Source organism: Vipera berus, assembly GCF_964194415.1.
Source record: "Vipera berus genome assembly, chromosome: 5".
In the NCBI taxonomy this organism is placed as follows: domain Eukaryota; kingdom Metazoa; phylum Chordata; class Lepidosauria; order Squamata; family Viperidae; genus Vipera; species Vipera berus.
The window spans coordinates 16473251-16492464 of NC_138207.1; the positions used below are offsets into that span (position 1 = coordinate 16473251).

General features: G+C 42.3%; 1 protein-coding gene across 1 annotated transcript in view; it reads right to left on the reverse strand.

Moving 5' to 3' along the window:
* FNDC3B (fibronectin type III domain containing 3B) overlaps window positions 1-2199 on the reverse strand; it is a 314399-nt gene extending 312200 nt beyond the window's left edge. Inside the window, exon 1 of the mRNA XM_081329788.1 lies at window positions 2118-2199. The gene's annotated coding sequence lies outside the window, so the exon portion shown is untranslated. The remainder of the gene's footprint in view (window positions 1-2117) is intronic.
* Window positions 2200-19214: the final 17015 nt, after the last annotated feature.

Sequence of the window (19214 nt, forward strand, 5' to 3'; positions counted from 1 at the left end):
ACTGGCCGGTCTGCGTCTTTCCATCGCTTTCTCCAACGTGTCCCTAGACAGAGACATTTTGCCAAAAGGGGGGGGGGATGGGGCGGGGGGGAAGGAAAGAATCTTTCTTTCTTTCTTTCTTTCTTTCTTTCTTTCTTTCTTTCTTTCTTTCTTTCTTTCTTTCTTTCTTTCTTTCTTTCTTTCTTTCTTTCTTTCTTTCTTTCTTTCTTTCTTTCTTTCTTTCTTTCTTTCTTTCTTTCTTTCTTTCTTTCTTTCTTTCTTTCTTTCTTTCTTTCTTTCTTTCTTTCTTTCTTTCTACCCTCCAGCTTTCTCGCCACCGCAGGGAGGAGCGCTGGCTGCATCGCCTCCACCTGAATGACAGACCTCCTTCCTCGCCGTCCAGGCGAGGAGGAGGAGGAGGAGGGGGAGAGACGTTGCGCGGCATTTGGCAGGGTGGACAAGACCCTTCCCCGCCCGAAGCACACACATACACACACACACACGGCTTCATTCGTTCGTCCCGGTCGGCTGACTCTGCCCTTACCTACACACCCGTGGGCGAGGGAGGAAGAGGGTGGGTGGCGGCGGCTGGCGGATTGGTGGGAAGGAGGCATGGGGACGACAAAGCCCATGCTCCGCTTTCCCGGGCATACGCTCGCGCGAGAGACAGAGAGAACTCGCTTGGCCCCTGACCTGGCACTGCCTTTTTCTTTTTTTTGGGGGGGGGAGGAGGTAAATCGGGGTCTGACGGAGGAGCGGGGTGGGGGAGCCCTTGCTTGACCACCGCGGTTTAGAAAGGCTCCAGCCCCCCCCCCTCCCCCACCCGGGAAAGCCGAGCGGAGTCTCGCTGGATTGCTAGGATAGGATGGAGCGTGACTCTCCGCACCCGCCCAGCGCTGAGGAAAGCCCTCCCCGCCGGTTTCAGCCCTCTACGCGGGTTTCCTTCCAGCAAGAGCCCCGCCAGGCGCAAGCAAGCCGTCCCCTCCCTTCCGCCCCGCTTCCCTCCGCAGCCCTCAGGGTTAGACCCAGCGCACCCCCCCCTTCGCCTCTGACCCTCCGCATCGGCCCTCTTCCCTCGCCCAACCCCGGCCCAACTTCGGCTGGCTCCGAGCGGAAACTGCGCCGATCCCTTCTTCTTCTTCTTCTCCTCCTCCTCCGCCCACCCACCCCCCCACCCGCCCCCGGCCGGGGCAGCCCGAGAAATGGACCGATCCTGCTCCAATCGAGCCGAGGTTTTTTTTTTCCTTTTTCTTTTGCCCCTTCTTTTCCCTTCGCTTCTTTAAAACGAGATCTTTCTCTTTCTCCCCCCCTCCTCCTTCCTTCTCTCCCCGTTTCCCCTTAAAAAAAATAATAATAATTAAAGCAGTGGTGAAGAATCAAGGCGCTCGGGGCTGAGTAATAAGAGTAAGCAGGAAAGTATGAAACGCGGGGAAAGAAACGGACCGGGCAGATTTCAAAGGCACCGCCAGGGGTATCTCCAGGAAAATAATAATAATAATAATAATAATAATAATAAAAATGGGACAACTAAAAAAACAACAACAAACCACTAACTTCGGGCTTCACCTCCCACGGGGGGGTCCCCCAATTCAACTTTCCAGCTCTTCTCCCAGTTTAGACTACTACGATATATTCACTTCTCCCTGCTCTCTTCCCGCCGCCACCCCCCAAAAAATAAATAAATAAAATAATCCCGATTCCCACTCGGAAGATTTTCGCACTCTGAAAAACAAAAGGAACCCGGATCGGGAAGAGGGAAAGGGGAAAAACCAAAACGACGCGACACCCCCGCCCCAAAACACACACACACACAGAGACACACGTATATACACTTTGGAAAAGCGAGGAGGCTGAGAAGCTTTCTGCCTTTTTGCAAACCCCGCGCAGAAACTGGGACGCTTTTTATTCTTGCAATCAGAAGCGTCTCGCTTGCTTTTTCCAAGGACCGCGAAGTAGGGTCGTAGGGGGGGGGGGGGAAAGAAGAGCGGTAGAGAGAAATCCGTTTTCACGCAGGGCATTTCCCCCCCACCCCCCAAAACCGCCTCTTCTCCTCTCTCTCTCTCTCTCTCTCTCTCTCTCTCTCTCTCTCTCTCTAGCTTTCCAGGCACGGAGAAGACGGCGGGCTGCGAAAGGCTTACCTTGGGGCTGGAAACGGGGTTGCGCGCGAGGAGAAATGTGCCGAGTCTGTCCTTCGGTGGGAGGGAGGCGACCGGCAGTCCGATAAATCCCCGCCTGGCTGGAGAGAGAGTGAGCGAGCTGGATTAACTACCAGGCGGGTTCGGAGGGGGATTCCGCCATGTCAATGATGTCGGACCACATGGGATTTGTGACCAGCCCACATACCATACAGTCTGGATTAGAAGCTACTGTGGGAAAGGATGGGGGGGGAAGAGTAATCAGCTGGGAAGGAACGGGAGGAGGGAGGGAAGGAAGGAGGGAGAGAGGCAGGCCAGGGAGGGAGGGAGGGAGGGAGGGGGCGACACGGCGGACACCACCCTACGATATATACCCGGACACGAGACTGCCCTTTTTCCATTCTCCTTCACTCAACTTCTTGCAAAACTGAGAAGCGAGATGCGCGCAGAAGGGCGGACGGCGGCTTTCCTTCGTTCAGCCTGCCGTCTCGGGTCGAGTTCGCAAGACCAGCCGAGACACGAACTAGTAGAGCCTTAACTTTTTAACCCAATGCGTTCTGCCTTGGGGGTTAGCGGCGAGAGAGAGAGAGAGAGAGAGAGACTTATAGTTCATTCGAGCTGTCGTGTTAAAAACTCGGAAAATGGACTAGGGGGAAAGCAGGTCCACGCAATAGGGCCAGTACAACAGACCTAATAAAAACGCCCGTGGGTTTCTTCTGAGTGGACGTCACATAAACTAGGAATCTTGCCCTGTGGATTGGCAGGAGATCCATAGGGTTAGGGTTATTAGTAGGGCTAGATTCTGGCTGCAAATGTGGTCTTGGCTGGAGATCTCCCCCTCCCCTTACGTGTGAGTGTAGGGGCTATATATGGAATTCTAGCCCCAGTGACAGGCACGTCCAGTTTCGCCTTGAGTCAAGCAGGACAAAGAGTACCATAAATTTTTGCAGAAGTTTTGCCATAAAATCAGCAGCTCCACGGAATCTCCAGTTAGATCAGAGGCTTTGGAAGAATGAAAGTATCAGAGTACATGCTAGGCCTCTTTTTAATACTCAATAACTTTTTTTAATGCTCAATAACTTTTTCCATACATAGCCAGGGTAAGAAGCCCTACCTGTTATAAATTACATGCATTCCGAGCTCTTACTTAGATTTTCATTGTAATCGCCCCTGAAGAGATACCAAATCCTCAAAAATTTAGCTTTTCTCTTTTGTTGTTGGGGTTCCCTGCTATCGATATTTTTGTGAAATCAATAGAATTGCTATTTTCCCTTTCTCACAGTTACAAGTTACAATCTCATCATCATTTTTGCATTTACAAGATAACTATAAAGTTATCATATGCCTTAACTTTAATACCCCCTAATCCACCGAACCTCTTCCAATATCCACTTCTCATGGAGATAAAATATTGATATGGTTATTTGTGTAACTTTATTAAATGGGATACGTTTCCTTGAAGTTGTATGAGCCCTCCTGGTGATTTTAAGGACACATCACTTCAGGTTGCTTGCCGAGAGTTAAGACAGGTTTTCTGAAATAGTTTTTCAGCATCTATCTTACCAGCCTCTTGTTTCTTAGTGGTCTCCCATCCAAATATTAACCAGGCCATCCCTAATTATTTTCTAAGCCCAAATAAAAGTAGTCCTCAACTTAGGACCACAAAAAAGGTCGGTCACCAAATGATGCAGTCATTAAATGAGTCGCGCTCATTTTTATCACATGTTTGCTATGGTCGTTAAGCACATCACAAAGTCAAGGAAGCCCAGTTTCCCACCTTGACTTTGCTTGTCAGAAGGCCCCTGGGAAGAGTTCAAATGGCGATCAAATGTCTCTGGGATGCTTATAAGGTTTGTGAATACATGGCTGTTGCCAGGCACCCAAATTTTGAACATGTGGGACTATAGGGTTGCTGTGACAGTTTTAAGTGCAAGGACCAGTCATAAGTCAGTTCCACCTGTAACCAGCTATTTTTTTTTCTGTGCCACTCTTAACTTTGATCATCCTTAAATAAATCACCCAAAGTCAAAGACCAGCTGCTGCCATCTTTTTGAGGCATTATTATTATAATTGTAACCTTTTTAACCACATAGTCCTAATTCAATTAAAGCAAAGGTGAGCGGCTATTTTTTCAGCTACTTTGTAGGCCAAATTTTGAAGGATCACCACCCCATTTGCAATTTTCCTCTCCATAATTTATTGCGGAACCTTTTTTTTTCCTGGGCCACACAAACTGTGTCCATCCCAAAGCAGGGCCTGAAATTGGATCAGTTCCCAAATGGAACTGATCTAAACAATAATTGTCATTCAAGGCTCCCTGAAATGGAAGAAAAACTTCCCCACGTGACGTTGTACCACCCTGAAATAGATATCTGCCTCTTGCTGATTTCAGTAATTAAAATGAACAAGAGAAGGGACCATGTCTTGGTGTTTTCCTGCTGTCCAAGCTGAAAACCAGCCAGATGGCTCGATCCCATTGTATGCTAGTTCAAGGCACATTGGGGCCTGTCAAAACTATGGCAAATTCAAATCCATCAATGACATAAGCCAAGTCAACATGCCCTTCTGCAAGAAATTGGAGGCAGCACATTCCCTTTCATTTTCCAACCTGGGATTAATTAGTAACATATATTGAGGGCACTGCAGGTAAATTTCCAAGTGGGTTGAAGCAAAGAGATGAAAGAGAAAAGAGAATGGCATCCTGCCCATGGACACCAGCGTTCCTGCATTTCAATCCCTTGATGCTGGTCCATGCTCCTCCTTAACAAAGAAATGATTTATTTCCTTTAATGTGATTGGTTGGCAAGCTTCTTGCGCCTTCTTTATTTCCAAGAATGACTCCACCCAGCATTCTCAAAAAAAGAAGGGGGCAAAAAAGAGGATAGGTATAATCCTTTGCATTGTTCAAAAGCATGTCTATCTATCAAAACAAAGCCAATTTAAGGGGGGACTGCAACATAGGAGGCTGCACTGGACCCCAGAAAAATTTCCTTCCCCCAAAGCAGGCAGTAGCAGGTAAAAAAGACAACCAACTGGGGGAGCATGAAAGCTGCCTGCTCAATCACCCACTCCCAAAGTGAGCATCTTTGGCCAATCAGATTGTAGACAACCAGTTGATTGGGCCTTGGAGAGTCCAAAGTTTATTGTGTGGTCTCTTGAAGTTCAAGTACCCTTGAAAAGTACTCAGAAGTTACAGCTGGCATACAACACAGCTGCGAGGACAGTCTTAGGGGCCCATATGACATCTCTGTTGCATGAGCTGTGCTGATGGCTGTTTGCTTCTGGATCCAGTTCAAGGTGTTGGTTATCATATTTAAAGCTCTTTATGGATGAAAGGAGGCTACTTGAGGAATCATCTCACCTCAAGGAAAGTGGCCTGCCACACTCGCTCCAGCAGAAGGGGCATGCTGCAGAACCTCCTGGTCAATAAACTCTAGTGGGGTCCAGGAGATGATCCTTTTCTGTGGTGGCTTCCACTCTTTGGAACATCGTGGAGCAGTGGGCTAATGCCTCCTTAAGTAACACCAGCTGCCTGCAATTAGTGCAGGTTCGCATCCCACCAGGCTCAAGGTTGACTCAGCCTTCCATCCTTCCGAGGTAGGTAAAATGAGAACCCAGATTGTTGGGGGCAATAAGCTGACTTTGTAATAATGCCGCTTGGGGGGGGGCAAAGCCCTAATAAGCAGGCATATACATAGAATGAAGGCTATTGCTAAGCACATTGATTTGTGCTTTAGATTGTAAGCCGCCCTGAGTCTTCGGAGAAGGGCGGGATATAAATGGGATTAAAAAAATAAATAAAAAATAAAAAAAAATCTGCCCCACCCACATGGCCTTCCAAACAGGCCTTAAAACCTGCTTCTGCCAATTGGTTTGGGGCCCCAGTGTGGACATCCCACACTTGAGATGTGTAGTGAGTGGACTAAGAAGATTATACCTCCATCCCATTCGTGTACGGGGTCCCAGTTACCCAATTTCTGTTAATTTTAATGTGTTTAATTTTTTTAACATTTTTTATATTCTTGTTTTTATGATGTTGTAAGCTGCCCATTCGATAGGGGGATGGGCAGATGTGGAGAAAATAATTAAAATTCTGACTTTGGGCTTTGACAATTAAGTGGGTTACTGCTAGAGAAATGGCTTGTAGTTTCCATTCGGTACAACTAAAAGGTTGATACTGTAGCTTTATTGTGTATCTTACCACACCAACAAAACTCAAAAGTTGCTGCTTGATGTTTCTTTTTAAAAATTTCTTTTTCCAGTTTCCTCATTCTATCTCTTATCCCCTTCCTTTCCCCTTTTTCCCATTGTCTTTACTTGTATTTGATATTAAGAAAACTTTTAGTAAAAATATATATTTAAAAAATGATAGCAACAGGAGTGGCATTTGGTAGGTAGGTAACAGACAGACAGACGATCAAATAGTTTCCTTTAGATACTTATTTAATTGTTCCATTTTAAACACATCATTTTAATTTCATATCTGTGGCATCGGGTCCTGAAATTCCTTAAACCAAACATTTTCATTTTGGTGCAAGGCCAGTTTTACTGGTATGTGGGTATGTGGGTGGGTCTCTATTTTGACTTGTTTCATTTTTTAAGAATCAGATGATTGGAAAGAGCTGACGTGTTGAATTTTCCTTTCTATTACAATGGGTACAAAACCATAGTTGTACGTTGAAAGCACAAAGTCATTCTTCATCCATGAAAGAACTTTGAGTTGAACTTTGTTATTTTTATTATGAACCATACAAAGCCATGGCCACCCGTGCATTTAAAATATACCACTTTAGAAAGTGAGATTGCAATGTTCTACATTCTTTCTTGAAATTGAGTCCCATAGTCAGAGTATTTCCAACTAAATAGGATCAGGCTGTACCTTATGACTATAGCTAAAACTTATTCATAATATATCTCAAATTAGCCAACGCTTAAGTCTGTAAAGGAAACCTAAGCTAAGAAGAGTACTTGTTACAATCTCGGAAAAACATTACTAAACTTTCCAATAAATATTACAATCAAGAAAATTCTAGAAAAGGCATGTTTTACTCCATACAGCTACCATTACATTGAGGTTGTACAGTCTGGGGTGTGTGTGTGTGTTTGTGTGTGTGTATGGGTTCATAAATAGTCTTCAGTTAATTCTGGTTTTATTTTGTGTATTTATTTTTCAAATTTAGACACTGCCCATCTCATTAACTAAGTGACTCTCGACGATTTACAGATAAAAAACATAAAACCACATACAATTAAAAGAGAACTAAAAACAAAGTTGAAGCAAAGATGAAAAGGTGAACAGAGTGTCTTCAATCCACCAACCACCCTCAGGGTTGTGTGTTGTTCTTCAGTCCCCATGCAAATTGGCAAAGCCAACTCTTTGCACTCCTTCTGGAAGGCCAGGTGAGTTGGGGCCAACTTTACCTTGGACCTTTTTCTTGCCACCCTATTCCCCCTTTGAACTCAGTCTTGTTCATGGAGAGACTTTCCCAGAGAGAAAGTAAATTTGATAGAAAGAATTGCCTCTGTGCCCCTAATTTAAAAGCAAACTAATATAAGAATTGGAATAGAACCAATCTTAAACTACATACAAAAAGTTAAGTGGTTTGCTCACCTGGAAAGAATGTCTTGGAATTCTATACCATACAAAACATATACAAAAAGAGGAGAAGGCCAAAGAATACAAGGCAGATTCAGAAGTTGGAGAGACAATACCAAAGACACAGCAGCATGAAATAACAAAGGTTGAGGCTGCCAAAAGTGCAAGAACCAGAACTTTATATCTCCCTCAACACAAGAAATTGTTGTGATTCAGGGTCAGCCTGTGGGTTCGGCAGTTGGGTCAGACGACTCAGAGGAGGAGGGGGGGTGTTGAAGAGCTTGCTGATGATGGCCTTGAGGCTCCGCAGAGCCCTCAGCCGGGCCCCTCCCACTTGGTCACGATGGAGACCCAGCTGTGTGAGCCTGACAGCGTGGATGAAGATGACCCATAGCTGGCCCTGTTCAAGGACGCCCGACGCAGGAGGCAGTCAATCAGGAGTAAACAGAGGAAGGCAATGGGGCACCTCGGAAGGAGGCAGAGAGAGGCCACGCCCTGAACTGTATTTAAGGGGAATGTGTGGGAGGGCTGGTTTGCTGAAGGCAACCGCTTGGATAGTTCCTGTTTCTTAGCTCCTGTTTCATGGTTGGTGTCTTGTCTTGCTCTGTTTTATGTTAATAAATTTGGCAGGCTTTATTCCAGCCTCTTGCCGTTTGTAAAGGGGTTGTCCCTGCTTTTGCTGCAGGGCTGGTAGCAGGCTGGTACAGAACAGAAATAGTGGTGGTGGTGGTGGTGGTGGTGGTGGTGGAGGAGGAGGAGGAGGAGAGGAAAGGGAGGAGAATAACCAATACATAATTTCCTTTAGGTTTGACATTTGGATAGCCATGTAGGTTTGCATATTCATTCAAAACTCCTGGTTTGACTTTGTGGATAGCCATGTAGTTTTCTTGGCAATAGCATAGAAATGGTTTGCCACTTCCTTCTTCCAGATGTTTTCTCAACTTTCCACTCTAGCTTAGAACTGTAGAACTCTGTGTTTCCTGGATGTATCCCATCCAAGTGCTAATCAGGCTTAATCCTACTTATCTTCCTAATCCATACAAAATCATCCAGGAACTTCCACCTACTGAAGCTTTACAAACAGACTTGGGCACTAAAAGTTCATCTTTATTAGGAAGAAGTGATTCAGAAGAAGTGCTTTGAACTTTGGGCAAGCGTGTCTTTATTATTTATTAAAGCAGCCTGAGTTTCTTCAGGATGATGTGCAAGTCTGAAAAAAGGACAGTGCTGTGGTAGGGAATCCAACTAATTGTTGTTGTTGTTGTTGTTAGATGCGAAGTCGTGTCCGACCCATCGCGACCCTATGGACAACATTCCTCCAGCCCTTCCTGTCCTCTACCATCTTCTGGAGTCCATTTAAGCTCATGACTACTGCTTCAGTGACTCCATCCAGCCACCTCATTCTCTGTCATCCCCTTCTTCTATTGCCCTCAATCTTTCCCAGCATTAGGCTCTTCTCCAGTGAGTCCTTCCTTCTCATTAGGTGGCCAAGGTATTTGAGTTTTAGCTTCAGCCTTCTAAAGAGCAGCCTTTAGCCTTCTAAAGAGCAGTCAGGGTTGATCTCCTCTAGGACTGACCGGTTTGATCGCCTTGCAGTCCAAGGGACTCGCAGGAGTCTTCTCCAGCACCAGAGTTCAAAGGCCTCAATTCTTTGGCGCTCAGCCTTTTTTAATGGTCCAACTTTCACTGCCATACATTGCAACTGGGAAGACCATAGCTTTGACTATACACACTTTTGTTGACAGGGTGATGTCTCTGTTTTTTAGTGTGCTGTCTAAATTAGCCATGGCTTTCCTCCCGAGGAGCAAGCATCTTTTAATTTCTTGGCTACAGTCCCCATCTGCAGTGATCTTGGAGCCCAGGAAAATAAAATCTGTCACTACTTCCATTTCTTTCCCATCTATTTGCCAGGAATTGAGAGGGCCGGATGCCATGATCTTGGTTTTCTTAATGTTAAGTTTCAACCCAAGTTTTGCACTCTCCTTCTTCACCCGCAACAAGAGGCTCTTTAGTTCCTCTTCACTTTCTGCCATTAGAGTGGTATCATCTGCATATCTTAGGTTGTTGATATTTCTTCCAGCAATCTTAATTCCAACTTTTGATTCATCTAGCCCTGCCTTTCTCATGATGTGCTCTGTATATAAGTTAAATAGGCAGGGCGACAGTATACAGTACAGCCTTGCCGGACTCCTTTCCCAATTTTGAACCAATCAGCGTGCTCTGTATATAAGTTAAATAGGCAGGGCGACAGTATACAGTACAGCCTTGCTGGACTCCTTTCCCAATTTTGAACCAATCAGTGGTTTCGTGTCCAGTTCTCACTGTTGCTTCTTGGCCCACATATAGGTTTCTCAAGAAACAAATAGGATGGTCTGGTACTCCCATCTCTTTAAGAATTTGCCACAGTTTGTTATGATCCACACAATCAAAGGATTTAGCATAGTCAATGAAGCAGAAGTAGATGTTTTTCTGGAACTCTCTAGCTTTCTCCATGATCCAGCGTATGTTGGCAATTTGATCTCTAGTTCCTCTGCCTCTTCGAAATCCTGCCTGTACTTCTGGTAGTTCTTGATCCACATACTGCTGGAATCTAGCTTGTAGGATTTTAAGCATAACTTTACTAGCATGAGAAATGAGTGCAATGGTGCGATAGTTTGAACATTCTTTGGCACTGCCTTTCTTTGGAATTGGAATGTAAATTGATCTTTTCCAATCCTGTGGCCACTGTTGAGTTTTCCAAATTTGCTGGCAAATTGAGTGTAGCACTTTCACTGCATCGTCTTTTAAGATTTTGAATAGCTCAGCTGGAATACTGTCACCTCCACTAGCTTTGTTGTTGCTCAGATTTCCTAAGGCCCACTTCACTTCACATTCTAGGATGTCTGGCTCGAGGTCAGTGACCACCTCATCATGGTTATCAGGGACATTAAGTTCGTTCTTGTATAGTTCTTCTTGGTAATTTTGCCACCTCTTCTTAATCTCTTCTGTCTCTGTTAGGTCCCTGCCATTTTAGTCCTTTATCATGCCCATTTTTGCATGAAACATTCCCTTCATCTCTCCAATTTTCTTGAAGAGATCTCTGATCCTTCCTATTCTATTGTTTTCTTCTATTTCTTTGCACTGTTCATTTAAGAAGTCATTCTTATCTCTTCTAGCTATTCTCTGGAATTCTGCATTCAATTGGGCATATCTTTCTTTTTCTCCCTTGCCTTTCACTTCACTCCTTTCCTCAGCTATTTGCAAAGCTTCCTCAGACAGAAATTTTGCTTTCTTGCATTTCTTTTTCTTTGGGATGGCTTTAGTTGCTACCTCTTGTACAATGTTGTGAACCTCCATCCATAGTTCTTCAGGCACTCTGTCTATCAGATCTAATTCCTTAAATCTATTTGTCACCTCTACTGTGTATTTATCAGGGATATGATTTAGTTCATACCTGAGTGGCCTAGTGTTTTTCCCTACTTTCTTCAGTTTAAGCCTAAATTTTGCAACGAGAAGCTCATGGTCTGAGCCACAGTCAGCTCCTGGTCTTGTTTTTACTGACTGTATAGAGCTTCTCCATCTTTGACTGCAGAGCACATAGTCAATCTGATTTCTGTGTTGACTGTCTGGTGATGTCTATGTATAGAGCCGTCTCTTCAGTTGTTGAAAAAGAGTGTTTGTGATTACCATTGTATTCTCTTGACAAAATTCTGTCAGCCTGTGCCCTGCTTCATTTTGTACTCCAAGGCCAAACTTGCCTGTTATTCTGGTTATCTTTTGACTTCCTACTTTAGCATTCCAATCCCCCATGATGATAAGGACATTATTTTTTGGTGTTAGTTCTATAAGGTGCTGTAGGGCTTCATAGAACCGGTCAATTTCATCCTCTTCAGCACCAGTGGTTGGGGCATAGACTTGGACTACTGTGATATTGAATGGTTTGCCTTGGATTCAAACTGAAATCATTCTGTCATTTTGGGGATTGTATCCCAGTATTGCTTTTCCTACTCTTTTATTGACTATGAAGGCTACTCCATTTCTTCTGAGGGATTCTTGCCCGCAGTAGTATACCTGATGGTCATCTGAATTAAATTCACCCATTCCTGTCCATTTTAGTTCACTGATTCGTAAGATGTCGATGTTCAGTCTTGTCATCTCTTGTTTGACCACGTCCAGCTTTCCTTGATTCATAGACCTTACATTCCAGGTTCCTATGGAGAAAAAATCTTTACAGCATTGGAGTTTTCTTTCACCACCAGATACATCCACAGCTGAGCGTCTTTTTGGCTTTGGCGCTACTAGTACTAGCCCTCTGCACTTTCCCAGTAGCATATTGGATGCCTTCCGACCTGAGGGGCTCATCTTCCAGCATCATATCATTTTGCCTTTTGGTACTGTCCATAGGGTTTTCATGGCAAAGATACTGGTAGGAATATGAGGTCATTGAGGGTTAGTAAAGCATACGAAAAGGAGATTTACTTATAGGAAATACATTGCTGTCAGGCCCCAAGAACCAAGAAAGACATACAGAATTACTTCTGAGCAGTTTCCTTTATTGTTTCTTGCCTGGAGACAGAAATCTTGCCAAACTGAAGGAACTACTTGCAACATTAAAGATATACTCTGAGAATTGCTAGGGAGGAACCCTCTTAACTCTCTTTCTCCCAACTAAACAATCAAAACATTGCTGCCTCCTTGACCTCTGGAATGCAACCCCTTCCTCCTGGAAATCCAGACTACATTCCACCCCAGGCCTGGGTATTTTATGCCCCCCCGAGCCATATCCAGCCCTTTGGCTTTCCAGTTCGATCTAGGGTGTTAGACAGGTGGCAGTGGACAGAGCAGCAACAGAGGGCAGTGGTGAGCAAGGCAGAGGGGGTGAGGTGGGGACAGACAGGGTGGACACAGTGGGTGAAGGAGCAGTGGCTCTCCAAAACAGTTCCAGTTTTTCATACGGTCTTCGGAAAATGTACTATAATGGTCCACCCACCCCCGTTCCCCCCAGAATTGCAGAGATAGGCTAAGCCTATCATCTAGCTAGCTACCTTTTACCAGAATGAGAATCAAAGATCATGAGTTCTGTGCACATTTGCCAAGGAACATGGACAGAAGAGAGTAACCTCAGATTAGCAGGCTCTTAAGCAAAATAATCAGAAGGGCTACTTTTAACTTATTTTCAGTCTACTGTCCCCTTGGGGTAGGTCATGAGGTGCTAAAGAGTCAGTACCCTCACCACAACAGAAACAATGCCTAGTAGGCAGAAATGGGAAGTGGCAAACCACTTCCACAAAGTCACCAAAAACACTGAATTTGTTCCTAAAATCAACAGTCACTGCAACATAAAAGCAGTTTTCTTCTTAATATTGCCTCAAAATTAAAACATATTTTGCATCATCAAAATACTTATTTATTTATGAAATTTATTCACCAACCATCTCTCTATCATGCAACTCTGGGAAGCTTACAGTCTGGTAAAACAATATTATTAAAAAAATGAACAGTAAGAAAATAAGTACATTAAAATATAACCTCATATTGGAAATGAAATAAGGATTTATTTATTTAATTTGTATTCTGCCTTTATTTTATATATATATATATATATATATATATATATATAAGTAACTTAAGGCTGTGAACATATCTAATGCTCCTTCTTCCTTCTATTTTCCCCACAATGACAACTGGGTGAAGTGAGTTGGGCTAAGAAAAAGAGGTCACTCAGGTAGCTTTCCTGGGTAAGGCTGGACTCAAACTGAAAGGTTTCCTGGTTTCTAGTCTGGTGTCTTAATCACCAGACCAAACTGGCTCTCTGCAGAATTATGGGGAGTGTATCAAGTTAGTTTGGCATTCCACATCAGTTTATGCCAGAATGAAAAGCTGCCTAACTCAACCATTACTAAGACTGTCTTTGCCCATTGTTGACTTAGCAACTAGCTTAGAGATAGGTAACCAGGCATTTTCCAGTTGCCAATAAAGGAGAATATTTGTAGCTCAGGGTTGAAATGAGGAGTCCTTGGTGCTCTGAGTTTGATTGTTTTCTTGCAGACATTTCATTACCCAAACTAGGTAGCATTAGGCATAGATGATGTTACCAAGATTAAGCAATGAAACATCTGCAAGAAAATAACCAAGTTCAGAGAGCATTAAGAACCCCTCATTTTCCATATGTTCTGAATTGCCATAATCGCAGGCTGTAGTCATTAACTATGCCAAATGGGCTTGGTGAGTGGGCACCAAGTTTCCTATTCATAAGGCAGATATTAAAACCTATTTGCAGTTCTTGAATCCGTGTTATCTATCTAGGCACAAAAGTAAATATATTTAGGGCTGTAATCTGCAGTGTTCTTATTAAGGCTCATTTAACACAGTAGATATGAGTAAATATGCACAACCATGAGTTGGGTAAGCCTGATTAGAGAATCAGTCAAAAATAGTGAGATGCTCTTACTCAGATCGCTTATCCATGAATCTCAGCAGTATTGAAGATGCACAGAAGATAGGCTGATAATGATAAATACTTTGGACTGGGATCCAAAATTGTCATGGTGACTCAGCCTTGTAAAAGCAGGATATGGAAACAAGGGTATGAATCAGCTTTTTGCCATGCTGGAAAGTTAAAGACCGCATCAGCACTTCAATGTGCAGGAAAATTAAAAAAACCGGTGATGGAAGTGCATTCATTCCTGTCCTAACTTTGAGTGCGCTATTGTTTTTACTGTTGTTTTTGAACTCATGACAACTATTTATTAGTTTTACCTAGCAACCCACTCATACACACTCACATCTTCAGAAAGGTAATGAATTGTGTAGCCTTTGTGCTACATTTCATATAGGCAGACTCAAATAAAGGGGGGGGGAAATCAGCTCTAAACTGATGTCTTAAATTCTGGGTGGGAAGACTGCAATGGCATCAGAATCCCTTCAAATAAACTCCTTGGTCCCTACGAAGATCTCCAGACCATCTGATGTTTCATTTTAAACCTAAACTCACACGGTACAAAAATCAAATCCACCAACCGCATCGTTTTTCTTTCCAAGAATATCCCTGGCTTCATAACTGTTCCTAAATAAAAAAATAAAAATAGTAAGTACCAAGAAGAAAGGGAAAATTAAGAACTGGTAGGAGGGTGTGTGAAAAGAATGGGAGTAAACAGTTCCGCTTAGGGTTAATTTGAATTTACATTGAGACCAATGACCTCTTCTGTTTCCAGTCAGTTTAAAATGGTCACATCCTGTTCAAAGTCTGCAACTGATTAGGATTGAGTTCAGGGTCACCTCTCTTTTGGTCAGTTCAGTGACCAAATGTTCTAGGACACTGTCCTATGTAGTAGCTAGGAAGCTTACCTCTTTTTCTTGACTGAAACACACAGTTACTCTATCCCATGGTAATTGAAATTTTCCTCTGCTACTCTGTGTTCTCCTGAACTTGATTACTGGATTCCATGATTAGTGTCAAAGTCCTCCTGAGTATTTTAGATACTGCTTGATATTATAGTCTCTAGTACTGAATTGCTCCCAGAACACAATATTTTGGGTATAAATGCAAACTACACTACCCACAGGATTCCTGATGGGTCTCGGTGGCTGTTATTTTTCCTTTTTGCAGATCCTTTTTTCCATTCTGTTGTAACTTTTAGATGATAAATAGCAACAGCAATAGCACTTAGATTTATATAACATTTCACAGTGCTTTACAGCCCTTCTAAGCGATTTAAAGAGTCAATTTATTACCCCCAACAATCTGGTCCTCATTTTACCGACCTCTGAAGGATGGAAGGCTGAGTCAACTTTGAGCCGGTGTGACTCGAACTGCAGAACTGCTGGCAGTTGACAGTCAGCAGAATTAGCCTGCAATACTCCATTCTAATGGCTGTGCCACCACGGCTCTTAAATGTGTGTGCAGATATTATTTTATGTTTTAATCTATGGCAAGCACTTAGCAAATGTTAGGTTCTTTTAATATAATAAACAAATTATAAATTTGCACATTATTTAAAAACTCAATATAAACAAAGCAAAGCACCACTAGTAGGAATAATATAGCATATGATAGCCCGATTTCCACTTTTTAAAACTTTCTCTAGCTGGGACTTACATTTAATTTTTTCTGACCTTTAGCAACAGCCTGGACAAATCCCTGTAGTTTTTTTGGCAAGATTTCAGAAGTAGTTTGCCATTGCCTTCTTTCTAGGGTTGAGAGAGAATGATTAACCCAAAGTCACCCAGCTGCCTTCCTGTCTAAGGTGGGCCAAGAAATTGGAATATTTGGGTATTTAGCAGAACAATTCCCACAGAATTCTTGGACATATAGAGTGGCCCATTTTGTGATCAGATTATTTCTAGTAAAGTTCTTCCATTTGTCTTAAACAGGCCATCCCAACATCCGAATGCTTCTGTTGAGTTCAGAATGGGACATTTAGGATTTGGTTTTGAAATGGACATTTAAGTACTTTGGTTTGGAAATGTTTGGCACCCCTCCATTGTAGAGCACTGCTGTTAACAGCTGCAGAGATAATAGAAAGCATGCAGGTCGCAGTGTTTTTCTAGAGCCATCTTTGCAAATGTGTTTATTCTCAATTTGGAGAGTCTCTAAAGTTATTCATATGCCACTGTCTTTGGGGAGTGTGGCTGTTTGCTTAATGCCACCATACATGACCTGTTTTGTACTTTAACCTATTTTTTCAGTAATTATGATCTGTTTGTAAGGAGACAGGGAGATATTCCTGAGCAGTTATTTTAAGATCTTATATACCTCTTTATTTACTTGTTTGCACCTGACCATACAGAAGATAAGTCCCTTGATACTCATTCTTGTGTATTTGTTTTTCTCCTTTGAACCTAGGCAATCTTACTTAAGAAGAAATGAAGTATTTTATATTTGCTTGCAGGTTTCCAGAAATGTGGTGGGGTTTTTTGTACCAATCCCATGATATTTTCATAAAACACCAGCTGGACATGAAAATTGCAATACTAATCTTATCCGGTTGCTCCTGCTTATGTTGTATTTTCAGGAAATTCATAATTAAGCATTTATATCCCCCAGTCTTTTCCTTCTAGCTCTCTGCAGTTTTCCCCATTTATGTTCTTCCTGGCCATTGGAAAGACAAATAAGAAGGAAAGAGCTTAGCTATAAAGAGGACTCACAAAACAAGAAGTTTAATATTTGTATTAATTTTAATAGTAAAAACCCAATATAATTTAGAGAGCTAGCTAGGTGCAGGAAATTATGGTACCAGGCTGGAAACTGGAAGACTGTGACTTCTAGTCTCACCTTAACCATGAAAGTCAGCTGGCCATCCTTGAGCCAGTCACTCTCTCTTAGCCCTAGGAAGAAGATGACAATGGCAAGCCACTTTCCAAAAAATGTAGCCAAGAAACAAGCAGGGACTGCTCCAGGAAGTTGCCAGGTGTTGCCAGGAGTCAACCCTAACTTGAATATAATAAACAAACAAAAACAAATCTGAAATATTGTATTCTACATCTACCTTCTGTGCAGTCCAATCCTCCCATTCTTCCCAACTAAATACAGTCATTTCCCAGCCAGGTCTATTTTTTTCATCTTTCTTCTAGAATGCCATCTTTCGTCTTAGATTGAAATTCTGCACCCTTAACTTAGAACAGAGTAGAGCTGGAAGGGACCTCGGAGGCCTTCTGGTCTTCTAGTCCAGCCCCCTGTTCTTGTCTCAGACAAGAACTTTAAGAAATGTTGGGTCTGGAGTTTTGTTTTTCCTTGGGTGGGATGTTCATAAATGTCTGCCTCTTGTACAATGATTAAACATACAGGAGCAATTCTTGGCAGCCCCTTGACCTGTCTTTTATTGGATCTCAGCAGGTGGCAGCACCTGACACTCCCCCCTCTGAGCCTGGGAAACAACAAAGTGCCGGCCAGGCTTAGTCGGTGTTTAAATCCGAGTCCTCTCTGGTCCGGGAGATTTTTTTTAAAAAAAATGTGTCCTAGAAAGAGCAGTGACAAACCACTCTTGTTTGCTGTGTCTAGAAGTCATTAGGAATCAAGCTAATTCAAAGGAGTCCTTTACCTTTAGTTTTAAATAAATCATCCCTGCTCAACCACAGGTAACCCTAGCCCTTTGATCACATCTATTTAACAAAATCTATAAAAAAAAACATAACTGAGAAATCATGGTGTAACCTAGTGTTTCTTAAACGTTTTGGTCCCATTGTTAAAATTATCTTGCATGGGTTATATTTACCAATATTTACCATATTTAAAAAAAAATTAATGATCTCGTAGAATGCTGAAATAGACTAAAAATAACAGTATTAAATCAGATTTATTAATATTAATAAGCTTATTATTGTAATAATTAAATCCATAAGTATTAACATAATTAAAATATTCTTCATGAGATATCCTATATTTTAGGCAATGTTTTTAAAAATGAAAAGAGTATCATTGCTTTAAACATCTGCAAGTATCTTCAATATCTGACAAATAGTTTTGATTTTGAGGACCCCTGAAAGTGTCATGGGGGAAATGTTCTAGAACTATATATATATATATATATTTAAAAAGCCTCTGGACTAACATTCATGTTGCTTGCCCAGAACTCAGTTATTTTATTACTCAAGTTGAAAAGCAGGATGTTGCCTTTCATTCTGCTGCATGCAGAAACCAAATGGGTATGTCACTGAAGCTTTGATGATAGCATTTCCCTATAGCAGTGCTTGGCAGAAAGTTAGTCAGGGTGGTGCTCACCAATTTAGGGATAATAAGAATAAGAAAGATTAAAAAAAATATCTCTGGATTGTGGATGTCACAGTACCTGAAGACAGCAGTGTAGAAGAAAAAGAACAAAATACAAAGAAACAAATAGAAACAGAATGACTATGGCCAAAGAAAGCAAATGTAGTACCAATAGTAATAGGTACCTTGGATGCAATCCCAAAACATCTGGAGCACCACTTGAACACCATCGACACTGACAAAAATCACCATCAGTCAATTGTAAAAGTCCACTTTATTTGGAACTGCTTACATCCTGCGACAATATCCTTTACATCAGGGGTCTTCAAACTTGGCCCTTTTGTGACTTGTGGACTTCAACTCCCAGAATTCCTCAGCCAGGCTGGCTGAGGTATTCTGGGAGTTGAACTGCACAAGTCATAAAAGGGCCAAGTTTGAATCCCCATGCTTTACATCCTTTAACTCCATCAAACAATATCTTCCTATCCCAGATCCAGGGGAAGGACTTGATAGATTGGTAAAAATATCAGATCCAGTCTAAACATCTGTGTGACCAACCATAATAAGAGTCCATCATTATATTTCAGTCACTGATCAATAAATAATTTATTAAATTTACATGCCAACTAACTCCCAATGACTCTGGACAGTGGAAAAAATTGTTAAAAAAATATTAAAAAACAACAAAGTAGCAAAAAAAAATGGCAAAAATTAAAACTGGCTGGAATCAAAGACAACAACGTTCACAATCAGGCCTGGGAGTAGAGCCAGATCTTCAGGGCCCTTTGAAACACTAGCAGGGTGAGGACTGTTTGAA